The sequence below is a fragment of a genome, unplaced genomic scaffold (assembly GCF_019419815.1).
Source record: "Pyrus x bretschneideri cultivar Hongxiangsu unplaced genomic scaffold, Pyrus_bretschneideri_v1 Contig101, whole genome shotgun sequence".
NCBI classification, from domain to species: domain Eukaryota; kingdom Viridiplantae; phylum Streptophyta; class Magnoliopsida; order Rosales; family Rosaceae; genus Pyrus; species Pyrus x bretschneideri.
Window position 1 is genome coordinate 583,326 of NW_025999393.1, and position 13,352 is coordinate 596,677.

Genomic DNA, 13,352 nt, shown 5'->3' on the forward strand with positions numbered 1-13,352 from the left:
GCTCATTCAATTGAAGCTTCCTATGAACTCCAGCGGCATCTATGTCCATATTGAATGTCTTTATGGCCCAATGTGCTTTATGCTCCAATTCAACGGGAAGATGGCGTGGTTTCCCATAAATGAGCCAAAATGGAGACATCCCAATTGGTGTTTTGTAGGCAGTGCGATATGCCCACAATGCGTCATTCAAACGCAAGCTCCAACCCTTCCGAGTTGGCCCAACGGTCTTCTCTAAAATCTACTTGATTGCTCGATTAGAAACCTCGGCTTGCCCACTTGTTTGAGGATGATAAGGTGTTGCCACCTTATGTGTGACATTGTACTTCTTGAGCAACGCCTCTATGGTCCGATTACAAAAGTGAGAGCCTCCATCACTTATAAGAACCCTTGGCATTCCAAATCTTGCAAATATGTTAGTTTTCACAAATTCTGCAACCACTTTGGAATCATTAGTTCGGGTGGCTTTTTCTTCCACCCATTTCAAAACATAATCAACCGCAAGTAAAATATAAACACAACCATAAGATGAAGGAAAAGGACCCATAAAATCAATGCCCCAAACATCAAAGATTTCAACAGAAAAGATGGGATGTTGCGGCATTTGGTCTTTGGCACCTATATTGCACGTTCTTTGGCAACGATCACAAGTCACACAAAAAGTTCTAGCATCCTTAAATATAGTAGGCCAATAAAATCCACATTCTAAAACTTTATGTGTTGTTCTTTGAGTGCCAAAATGACCCCAACATGCATAAGTGTGACAGAAAGTTAAAATTGAATTAAACTCCGTTTCATGCACACACCTACGTAAAATTTGATCAGGGCAATATTTCCACAAATATGGATCATCCCACACATAAAAATGTGCATCCTTTTTAAGTTTATCACTTTGGTGCTTGTTTAGGGTGCTTGGAACTTGTTTAGACACTAAATAGTTCACTAAATCGGCATACCATGGTGCACTTACCTCGATGGACAGCAACTGCTCATCTGGGAATGTCTCTGGAATAAGCACGGCATCCTCCTCATGCACCATACGGCTTAATGGTCAGCCACTGATAGGAGCATATTCATGCGACTTAAATGGCTCGTTCTCGTGCATTTACGTTATGTTTCTCTCGTTATTTTAGTCCTTTATGCTTCTTTTGTGTGTTTTCAGGTTCTAAGGGCCTAGGGAGCAAGAAAGTGCATTTTGAGGCCATTTGGAGCATTTTTGGGCATGGATTGGATAGCTTATCCATGGAGCCAAGAGGATGGACGAATTTGAAGGCCTTGTATGCACTTGAAGACACAAAACAATGGCCCTAACCCAATCACATAACACCTTGCCATGGGCTTAACACAAACACCATTCCTTGCCATGCAAGGAGGAGCAATTTGGGTCCATTTCATGTACTTAAACTCTAGCCCAATCCACAATCACATTATGCCATACAAACCAACCTATTTTAGGCCCATTCTATGTACTTAAACCCTAGCCCTTTAAACTAGTTCATTTATCACTTATCAAACCATTCACTTATCACTCACCACATATCATTCACTTATCACTTAACATATCATTCATTTATTTCACTTCCATACTCCTCTTAATTCCACATGCATTCTCACACATGCACATCATTCACTCACATTTCCACCATTCATTCTTTATTCCTTTCCAAACATCTCACATGCATTTCCACCTTCCTACTTCATCATTTCCACCACTCATTCTTCATTATTTCCTAACCCTACATGCATTATTTATTGCATCTTCACATGCATTCACACACACTTTACACATTCAAACCGTGAGCTCCCATTCCTATATGCCATTTTCAGATTTCCACCCACTAACCTAGTCATCAACACATGCACTTCCACCTTTCATCCACAATGATTCATGATTCATTCACTTTGCATCCTTTAATTCAATCACATACTTTCCCATTGTATAATACATCCACATGCATCTTTAACCAACAAACATTACAACCACATGCACCCTTTTCTCCACATTCCAAACATTGCCGTGCCTTCCCTTCACAATTTCAGCTTTCCTCCTTTTAATTCCACATGCATTCACTTCATCATTACACCACCACTCATTCTTTAAATCCACATGCACATTCAATCATTCATTCAAGCCCCCTTGTGCCATGTTTCCCCCTTTGTTCCCACCTATCACATGCATCATCATCAAACAAACTCTAATTGCCGTGGGTTCCCTTTGCTTCCCTTGTGCAATTCCAGTTTTCACATGTGTCCTAGCTGTTTTTCCATCATTCCTCCACACAAATGCTTAAACAAACAGCCATATGTTCCCTCCACTACCCCTATAAATACCCTAGCATTCATTCATTCACTCCCCATTCAATTCATATCTCATATTTCCATTCACAACACTTCACACAACACAAATACACATCCATTGCCGCAATTCCCCTTCCATTTTCTGTGCAGTTTTTCTCCTTCATTGCAGCCACTATCCAACCACTTCCCATCCCTCCAAAACACTTCACATAATCCCCAAAGCTCACCTTAGACCTTGTGCTACAACAACGAAGAAGAGAAGAGTGCCTAAACGTTCATACAATTCAAGTTTGAGTTGTTGGAATGTTTAGGTGTTTCTTTGATTTCAATGTTTAAATTCAATTTTCTTTGTTTTGTAATGGAAGAGAAGAGTGCCTAAACGTTCATACAATTCAGTTTGAGTTGTTGGAATGTTTAGGTGTTTCTTTGATTTCAAAGTTATGAGGAACTAAACCCCCTTTAGCTAGGGGGTGATTCGAAACTATGTTTATATTTGCAATTTGAATTGATTACGTTTGGTTGGAATTTCATAAGTTGTGGATTCAATTCGTTTAACTGTTTGATTGATAACTTATTTATGTATGTTCATTGAGATTGCAAGCTTAATTTTCATGCATAAATATGACGCTAGAATATAAGTGAATTTCACCTAATCGCTATGAACTTATATTCACAAGTAGTGGAGGTTGCTTATAATCGCGTTAAACGAATTCTTGGCATAAGTTTCATGCGTATTCCATAGTAACGAATGCCTCATCGATGTTTATGATTTCCGTTGAACTTAATGATCTTTGTTGAATGTCTCTATCATGCGTATTCCATAGTTAGGGACTTTGATTAAGAATAATTTGGTTGTAATGCGTATTCCATTCAATCCAACAAATTTAGGGAAATCTGAAAGTTAATCTAAGCGGATCTAATTAACTTGGAGCATTGAGTTTCACAACTTATCGAAAGACCAACTGAGAATCAATTTTGTTTGCAAGTGTAACATGTGTGGAGAAGAACCCCTTGGCTATTCCATCATCCATATTTTTTATCACATTCATATTTACATTTTGCCTTTAATTATATTCTGTCTTTTTAATTTAATATCGTCCAACCACAATTCCCCCCCCCCCTATTTTGTTAAGTCTTAATCATTCGTATTTGTTTTATTTTTGTATCTTTAAGCTTGTGGAGTCATAAACAATTGCAAATTCGTCTAAATCAAGTTCTAGCTTCTATTTGAGTCAATTTGATTGTTTTAGACAATTTGAGTTTTTCAAAGCCTTTCTGAGTCATAGTAGTCTTGTTAAGAGTATTTTAATTTAGTTTTTATGTTTTTAAGTCAATTTAGAAGGTTTTAGCAAGCCCTCCTAATCCCCGGTCTAGAACGATCCCTCACTTATCCATTCTACTACAATTGTCAAACGAGGGTTTAATTTGAGTGTCAAGTAAATCTCGCATCAAATTTTGGCACCGTTGCCGGGGATTAGCAACTTTGCTAATCCTTTGGCTTTATTTTTATATTTTTTTAGTTTTTCGTGCATTCTTATTTCAGATTCTTAGTTTGTTTGTTTCCTTGTTTTTTTAGGTACTGTGTATGACTCGTCGCTCTCGGCCTATTATAGAGAACATCTCCGACTTTGACGGTGATTTTGAACGCACTTTGAGGAGAACGAGGAGTCAACAAGAGCCACCACAACCTCCACCACAACCTGGGCTTGAAGAAGACGAAGTAGGTGTAGAAGAAAAGCCCACGGATCAGATTTTTGAAGAAGAACAAGCCATGGCAGCAGATAATAGAACCATCAAGGAGCTTTCGGCCTCGGGTTTGGATAATGCATTGCCTCTTTGTATCCAATACCCCACGGCTGCAGAGGGGAAGACTGAGGAATTTGAACTCAAATCCAGTTTGTTACACCATATTCCGAAGTTCCATGGCTTGTCTATGGAAGACCCCAACAAACACTTGAAGGAGTTCGAGGTGGTTTGTTCGAGCATGACCCCCGTCAATGTGGATGGGAGTATACTGAAGATGAAGGCCTTTCCATTTTCACTTATGGACAAGGCCAAAGATTGGCTCTACGAACTAGCCCCGAGAACTGTGACTTCGTGGGAGAGTATGAAGCGTGCTTTCTTGGAGAAATTCTTCCCTACTTCGAGAGTGATTCTCCTACGGAAGAAAATTAGTGGTATTCAATAAAATCATGGTGAGACATTCCCGGCTTATTATGAGCGCTTCAAGGGCCTTGTAGCTTCATGTCCCCAACATCAAATGAAGGAGGAACTTCTCCTTCAATATTTCTATGAGGGCCTCCTTCCTATCGAACGTCAAATGGTTGATGCATCAGCGGGAGGAGCATTGGTGGACAAAACACCAAGGGATGCCAAGATTCTCATAGCCAACCGAGCGCTCAACGCTCAACAATATGAAGGAGTGGGCCAAAGGGAAGCCCCACGGCAACAAAGTGTAAATGAGGTGAGTGCTATTTCTGAAATTCAATCACAACTTGCTAATCTTACTTCTCTTGTTTCTCAGGTTGTGATTGGTCCAAAAGCACAAGAACACCAAGTTTGTGGCGTGTGCTCAATTCAAGGGCATCCATCCGACAAGTGCCCTCAACTAATCGAGAATGGTGGGTGGGAATCTGCCAATGCAATTGGTTTCCAAGGACAAAATCAAAACAACCCATACTCGAACACTTACAATGCCGGATGGAGGGACCATCCAAACTTCAAATGGAGGGAGCCACAACAAGCTGCCCAACAAGGAGGATTTAGGCCAAACCCCCCTGGTTTTTATTCCAAGCCGTATGCACCCCAACAACCTTCGACATCATCTCATTCAGGTACGTCCTTGGAAAGTGATCAAGCTATGCAATTACTAACCTCTATTTCGCAGGGGTTGCAAAATCAAAACAACCGGATAGCAAATAACGAGAAGGAGATGACGGATATGAAGAAACAAATAGGGCAGATTTCTGAGTTCCTTGGACAGATTAGAGAGCAAGGAAAGCTTCCTAGCTCAACCACAGTCAATCCAAAGGGAGGATTCGAATCCGCCAAGGCCATCACCCTAAGGGGTGGAAAAGAAGTTGGGACCGAGCCAAACAATCCCAAATCTGCCCAGAAAGTAGATGAAGAGACGACACAACCTGAGGCAGATCACCCTAACTCGGCCAAATCAGGTAATTTAAGTTCAAATTCATGTACTTCACGTCCTAATCTGCCCAATGTACCTTTTCCTTGCAGGTTCATGCAAGAAAGAAAGGAAGAAAGCGAGAAGGACATTCTTGAAACGTTCCGGAAGGTGCAAGTGAACATACCGCTTCTCGATGCAATCAAACAGGTTCCAAAGTATGCTAAATTCCTCAAGGACCTATGCAATACAAAGAGAAGGAGGACAAACAAAGAGGTAGTGAAGGTAAGCGAGAATGTGTCCGCTGTTTTGCAACGTAAACTGCCTACCAAGTGCAAAGACCCCGGTAGTTTCACGATTCCTTGTGTGATTGGACATAATCGTTTTGAACATGCCATGCTTGATTTAGGTGCATCCATAAATGTCATGCCTTATTCTATTTATGCATCTATGAATTTGGGTGAATTAAAACAAGATGGTGTAATTATACAATTGGCCGATCGTTCTAACGCGTATCCAAAATGAGTTTTGGAAGATGTGCTTGTGCAGGTGAACCATTTAATTTTTCCAGCTGATTTCTACGTCCTAGACATGGAGGATTCAGCCCATTCTACATCTTTGCCGATTCTCCTTGGTAGGCCATTCATGAAGACGGCCCGAACAAAGATTGATGTATACAAAGGCACCTTGACAATGGAATTCGATGGGGAAGTGATTGATTTTAATATTTCTGAAACTATGAGATATCCCGTTGATGACCATTCTTGTTTTTCCATTGATGTTATCGATTCTTTGGCGCAGGTATACCTTGAAGAATTGAACGAGGACGCCCTGGAAACAACCATCACTAAGGCCATAGAGCGCAAAAATGAAGGATTTGGGCCAATGCAAGGCCACGGCAAGGAGGAGGAATTCTTTGCAATGGGTTCTAGAGAAGAAATAATTGAGGTTGTGGCAGCCCTTGAGTCATTGCCACAACAATATGGTAAGGTTCCACTCTCACTTTCAAATTCAGTTTCCACTAAGATGCTACCTTCTGTTGTTCAGGCACCATCGCTTGAACTTAAGCCGTTGCCGGACCATTTGAAGTATGTGTTTTTGGGAAAAGGCGAAACATTGCCCGTCATCATTTCATCAAGTCTCACGGCAATGGAGGAGGAGAAGCTTGTGAGGGTGCTGCGAGAGCACAAAACGGCCATAGGGTGGACTTTGGCCGACATTAAAGGAATAAGCCCTACCACATGCATGCACCGTATATTTCTTGAGGAGGGGGCTAAACCAACTCGAGAGGCTCAACGCCGTCTCAACCCTCCGATGATGGAAGTGGTGAAGAAAGAAATAATCAAGCTTTTGGATTGCGGAGTGATCTACCCTATCTCCGATAGCCGTTGGGTCTCTCCAGTTCAAGTCATTCCCAAGAAGTCCGGAGTAACTGTTATCAAGAATGATGAGAATGAGCTCGTGCCTACACGCATTCAGACTGGATGGCGAGTATGTATCGATTACCGGAAGCTAAATGCCATGACTAGGAAAGATCACTTTCCTTTGCCATTCATCGACCAGATGCTCGAAAGGTTAGCCGGTCATGCTTTTTACTGTTTTCTTGATGGATACTCTGGATATAACCAAATTGTGATAGCCCCGGATGATCAAGAGAAGACCACATTCACATGTCCCTTTGGAACATTTGCTTATCGTCGCATGCCATTTGGCTTATGCAACGCACCGGCCACTTTCCAAAGGTGTATGGCAAGTATATTTTCCGATTTTGTTGAAAAGATCATTGAGGTTTTCATGGATGATTTCAGTGTATTTGGGAGTTCATTTGATAATTGCTTGGATAATCTGACCTTAATTTTGAAACGATGTGTTGAAACTAACCTTGTCTTGAATTGGGAGAAATGTCACTTTATGGTGAAACAAGGTATAGTTTTAGGACATATTGTTTCAGAAAAAGGAATTGCAGTAGATAAATCGAAAATAGACCTTGTACGTCACTTACCCTCTTCTACTTCGGTTAGAGAGGTACGTTCGTTTCTTGGCCATGCAGGGTTCTATAGGCGTTTTATCAAGGACTTCTCCAAGATGTCCAACCCTCTTTGCCGATTGCTTCAAAAAGATGTGCCATTCAAGTTTGATGAAGAGTGTAATTCAGCATTTAACCAACTCAAGGAGAAGCTAGTCTCGGCCCCCATTATTGTACCTCCAGATTGGAGCCTTCCGTTCGAGCTCATGTGCGATGCATCCGACTATGCATTAGGAGCTGTTCTAGGACAAAGAAGAGACAAGCGGCCGCATGTCATATACTATGCCTCTCGGACTCTCAATGATGCCCAATTGAACTACTCCACGACGGAAAAAGAACTTCTAGCTGTGGTTTTTGCTTTAGATAAATTCCGTTCATATTTAATTGGTACTAAAGTAATCGTTTATTTTGATCATGCAGCTTTGAGGTACTTGCTCACGAAAAAGGAAGCAAAGCCGAGGCTTATCCGTTGGATTCTTCTTCTTCAAGAATTTGATATTGAAATCCGGGATAAGAAAGGAAGCGAGAATGTAGTGGCTGACCATTTAAGCCGAATGATCCACGAGGAGTATGAACATGCCGTACCTATCCCTGAAACTTTTCCCGATGAGCAGCTGCTATCCATTGAGGTAAGTGAACCATGGTATGCAGATTTAGTGAATTACTTGGTGGCTAAACAAATTCCAAATGAACTAAACAAGCACCAACGTGATAAGCTTAAAAATGATGCACGTTTCTATGTTTGGGATGACCCTTATTTGTGGAAGTATTGCTCAGATCAAATTGTACGTAGATGTGTGCATGATTCTGAATTTCACTCAATTCTAAGCTTTTGTCACACATATGCATGTGGTGGTCATTTTGGCACACAACGCACTGCCCTCAAGGTTCTAGAGTGTGGTTTTTATTGGCCGACTATATTTAGGGATGCTAGAACCTTTTGTATGTCTTGTGATCGTTGCCAACGAATGGGTAACATAGGTACCAAGGACCAAATGCCGCAAACCCCTGTCTTTAATGTTGAAATTTTTGATGTTTGGGGCATTGATTTCATGGGCCCTTTCCCTCCATCTTATGGTTTCACTTATATCTTGTTAGCCGTTGATTATGTTTCTAAATGGGTGGAAGCAAAAGCCACCAGTGCTAACGATTCTAAGGTGGTTGCAGATTTCGTGAAAACTAACATTTTTGCTAGGTTTGGAATGCCGAGAGTAATCATAAGTGATGGAGGGTCTCACTTTTGCAATCGGACCATTGAGGCGTTGCTAAGAAAGTACCATGTCAACCATAAGGTCTCCACACCTTACCATCCTCAAACAAATGGCCAAGCCGAGGTGTCTAACCGAGAAATCAAACAAATTTTGGAGAAGACCGTTGGACCAACAAGGAGGGATTGGAGCTTACGTTTAGATGATGCACTGTGGGCATATCGTACGGCATACAAAACACCTATTGGGATGTCACCTTTTCGGCTCGTCTATGGTAAGCCATGTCATTTGCCCGTAGAGTTAGAGCACAAGGCACATTGGGCCGTGAAGATTTTCAACATGGACATAGATGCAGCGGGAGTTCATAGGAAGCTCCAATTGAATGAACTTGAGGAGATTCGGAATGAAGCCTATGAGAATGCCCGGATGTACAAAGCCAAGACCAAAGCATTCCATGATAAAATGATTCGAACCAAGACCTTCACAGTTGGGCAGAAAGTGTTACTTTTTAACTCTCGCCTACGTTTGTTTCCTGGTAAGTTGCGTTCTAAATGGATTGGCCCGTTTGTTGTTACTAATGTTTTCCCTCATGGTGCAGTGCAAATCAAAAGTTCAAGGACGCAGCAAGAATTCAAAGTGAATGGGCATCGATTGAAGCCCTATTACGAGATGTTTGAGGAGCATGTCGTGGAGGAGGTACCCCTCCATGCCGTGGAACCTAGTCAAGCTTAAACGGAGGTACCGTCCGGCTGCAAGACGTAAAAGAAAGCGCTTCGTGGGAGGCAACCCATGCATCCGAATAGAGAAGAACTTGGAAAACCCTTTAAGAGACTTATTTTTATTCCTTTCTTTTTCTTTACTGCCTTTACTTTGCTTTCTTTCTCGTATTTGTTTATTTGCTTGCTCTGTTGTGACTTTCTGCTTAAAACATTGAGGACAAAGTTTGATTTAAGTGTGGGGGGGTAAACAATTTGTATTTGCATGAATTTCGTGGGATTTATTCACCTATCACTTAGAATGTTGTTTCTTGCTGTTTTAAGCGTTTTTAGAGTGTTTTAGTGTGTTTTATAGTGTCTTGGTATAAAACTCCGAAAATTAAAAAAAAAATAAAAAAATAAAAAAATAAAAAAATAAAAAAAATTCTTTTGAAAAACCCAAAAATATGTGTTTTTAGAGTCATTTGAGTCATTTTGGTGTTTGTTTGTGTCTTAGCGCTACTTGGGAGGCAACCCATGCATTCAACAAAGGAAGACTTAGAAAGCACTCCAGATCCAGATTTCTAAAAAAACTCTTCTCTTTGTTGCTATTTCGTTTCTGCCTTGTTAGGTTGTTTAGTTGTTATTGTTTGTTTGTTTATTAATTGTGTGAGTCGATGATTGTAACATTGAGAAAATGTTTGATTTATTGATAGGCACTGCTAAACAAAGAAAGATGGTGCTTCACAAAGGTTGTTTGCTTGAGGCCCCACTACGTGGCTTTACTCTTGAAGCGGAAGGCGTAGGAACAGAAGGCATCGGAGCGGAAGGCGTAGGAACAGAAGGCATCGGAGCGGGAGGCATCGAAGATAGAGCATTCCAGGCCTCAATACTTGGCCAAGCGCTGGATGAGCCAGGAAAAAGGTGCCTCTGGAGGAAAGACGAAAACCTTTGACGGTCACTATGAATCCGACCTTCAGACTCTTGCAGCTCATCAAGCTTCCTCTTCATCCCGTCGAATAGTTGTTTGCAAGCACGTGCAAACTTCTATTCTCATACTTCAGCTGCTGGATCTCCTGCTTGAGACTTTCCACCTCTGCCATCAATGATTCCACCTGACGGGAGCGGGCAAGCAGGCGTTGGCCCATGTTGGACACAGAACTCGCACACTGAACACTAAGTGCGAGGGACTCTTGAACGGCCAACTCATCGGACCGTCCTGACAGCAGCCTACTATCTTTCGGAGTGAGGAGGTTCCTAGCTACTATTGTAGCTGTTGTGGCGTCCTGCATCACGGAGTCTTCACCTGTGAGAGGACCGTTAGAAGAAAAAAAAGAAGGGCGCCATACGTTACCTTGACGCGGCACGCCCGCATCACTGCTAAGGCTCAATTCCAAGCTAAGGTTCGATGAGTTTGCCATTTTTCAAAAGTGTTCAAGGAGAAGGGATGGAGTTAAATTTCAAAGGGCCGGAGTCGATTTTCAAGAATGGGAAATCTTCAGAGTGTGTTTGTTGTGGTGATCGATAGCTCAATAAAAAAGCCAAGGCGACGCGTCCACCAATTCAAAAAGCCGGAATTTCCGGCGTAATTTAGGCGACGCTTTCTCGGCTTTTCAGAAGGCGCGTTCAACTTTGTCAAAAGATTTCTTCTTTTCAGACAACACGTGGAGGCCATCATCACAACTACACAACTTTAGCCGACAAGCGCAAAGTTCGGCGACGCTTTCTCTGCTTTTCAGAAGACGCGTGCAGCTTTGTCAAAAGGGCGTCGTTCAGAAATCGAAGGGGCGCCTGCTCAGAAATCGAAGAGGCGTGTTCAGAGATCGAAGAGGCGCCATTATTTCAAAAAGCCGGATTTGCGGGATCAAAACGTTTGTCGACAAAGGTAAAAAGTACCACCACTTGATATTATCTCTATATATGTCGACCTTCGTCTTTTATGGCAGGGCAAACCTGAAGAAAATGCCCAACTCTCTCTCACCTCTGAGGGCGCACTCCCAGCAAAGCCTTTCGAAATACTCAATTCTTTCTTCTTCCCCAAAGATGATACCAGATGCCTGGAGTACAGATGACCCAGGAGGAATCAGCACAACAAATACATGTGCTGATTCATTCACCGCTTCTTCAAAAGCAAAGGTATCTCATATCATCAAGGTCAAAAGCAAAAGTATCTCATATCATGCTCTTTCCCTGTCTTTTTCTTTGTCCTTGTTCTTACTCGCATGGCAAAGTAAAACAAGCAATCAGCCGGCACTTGGAGTCAGTCTTCCGTTCTGGAGCCAACTGCCTGGAATCTATTCCTGATTGCTTACCTAGCGTTGCTCTCGAGTAGTCATCTTCAACGGTTGATACACTTCCGGAGAAGGGACCACTTCTGCAAAGGGGAGCGAGTAAGGCAAGTGCAAATGATACATTGAAGCATGTGGAGACAAACATAGGCTGAGTTATCCTCCAACCCTTTTCAATACGAATTGGAAAGATTGAACAAAGAAACAGATAAAAGGGATAAGCTCAGACCTTCGGGGAAGACCAAAAGAATCCTCCAGCCCAGTAGCACAAAGGAAAATCAATGATGGGCGGAAACCAGTTCAAGAGTAAGCCTGTGGAATCACAAAGATCAAAGCCTCAATGCAATTACCAAGGAGAAGATGGAATTTACACTCTATAACCAGATTTGCGTCTCTAAACTCTTCTCTTTGTTAATTACATTCTGCCATGTTTAGTATGTTTAGTTGTTGTTTGTGTGTTTACTTATGTTTTGTATGAATCTATGCTTAAAACATTGAGGACAATGTTTGATTTAAGTGTGGGGGGGGTAACTAATGTTGTCAATGCAAATTCGTGGGATTTTATCACCCATAACTTCAAATGTTGTTCCTTGCTGTTTTAAGGTGTTTTTAAGTTGTTTTAGAGTGTTTTAGTATGTTTTGTTTTTGTAACTCCGAAAAGCACATAAAAATTTGAAAAATTGTTTTGAAAAGCCTAAAAAGAGTGTTTTGAGTTGTTTTTGTGTCTTAGGGAACCTTCCAACGTTATGATGAGGATTTGGTTTATAATTGCATGATGGTTAGAAAGAGTTATAAACATAGAGAAAAGTTTGATTTACTCTTGGTATATGCTTGGTTATGGTTATAATGTATGACTTCACATGCAATCATAAAAGAAAAAAAATTCGTTTTTGTAACATGCTTGAAGGAAGGAACTCAAACAAACGCTACAATCCTGAGAGACTTGAGCCTATAACGTTCTTTGGAGAGTATAATCTGTGATTTCTTGTTTTCTAAAGTCGTTGCATGATCTCATTATTCTTTGCTTGGTTACTACTTAGAAGGCGTTTCATCATATAGTTCCAAATGCTAGAACTCATGCCCATTTCATTCAAAGCATGTTATTGATTTGCATAACACATATTCAAGATGAAGTTGTGTAGTTGCCACCATAGCCAAATAGCCTCACTTCCCATATTTCGTATATGTTGTAAGTTGTACCCCCGTTGAGCCGTGTTAGCCCATGTTCTTTGTTAACCCACTTTTTCCTCACCTAGCCTAGTTTAGGACAATCCCCACCCTTGTTCTTAAAAGATAGTGAGCATGACTTAATTGAATTCCTTTTGAGTTACATTATGAAAGAAAATAAGTGTGGGGGAGAGAATGTTTAAGTGTTTATGTTTTGAGATTCAAAAGAAAAGAAAAAGAAAAGAAAGAAAAAAAAAAAAAAAAAAAAAAAAAAAAAAAAAAAAGAGAAAAGAATAAGTGATTGAAGAAAGGTTCCAAAACACCAATTCTGGGCGTAAATTGTCTAAATTCTCCCTTTTTGTTCAAAAGTTGAGTTTTCATTCAAAAGTGAATTCTAAGTTGATTCAAATGCTTTGCTCACTATTTCTTTAAGAACCTTTGTTTTCCATATCCCTTCTTTGTTATCCACATACCCCAAGCCCCGTTACAACCCTTGACTTCTATCTTGAGTGTTGTGTATTTCAATTTGTGGAGTTTGAACTTGGTATG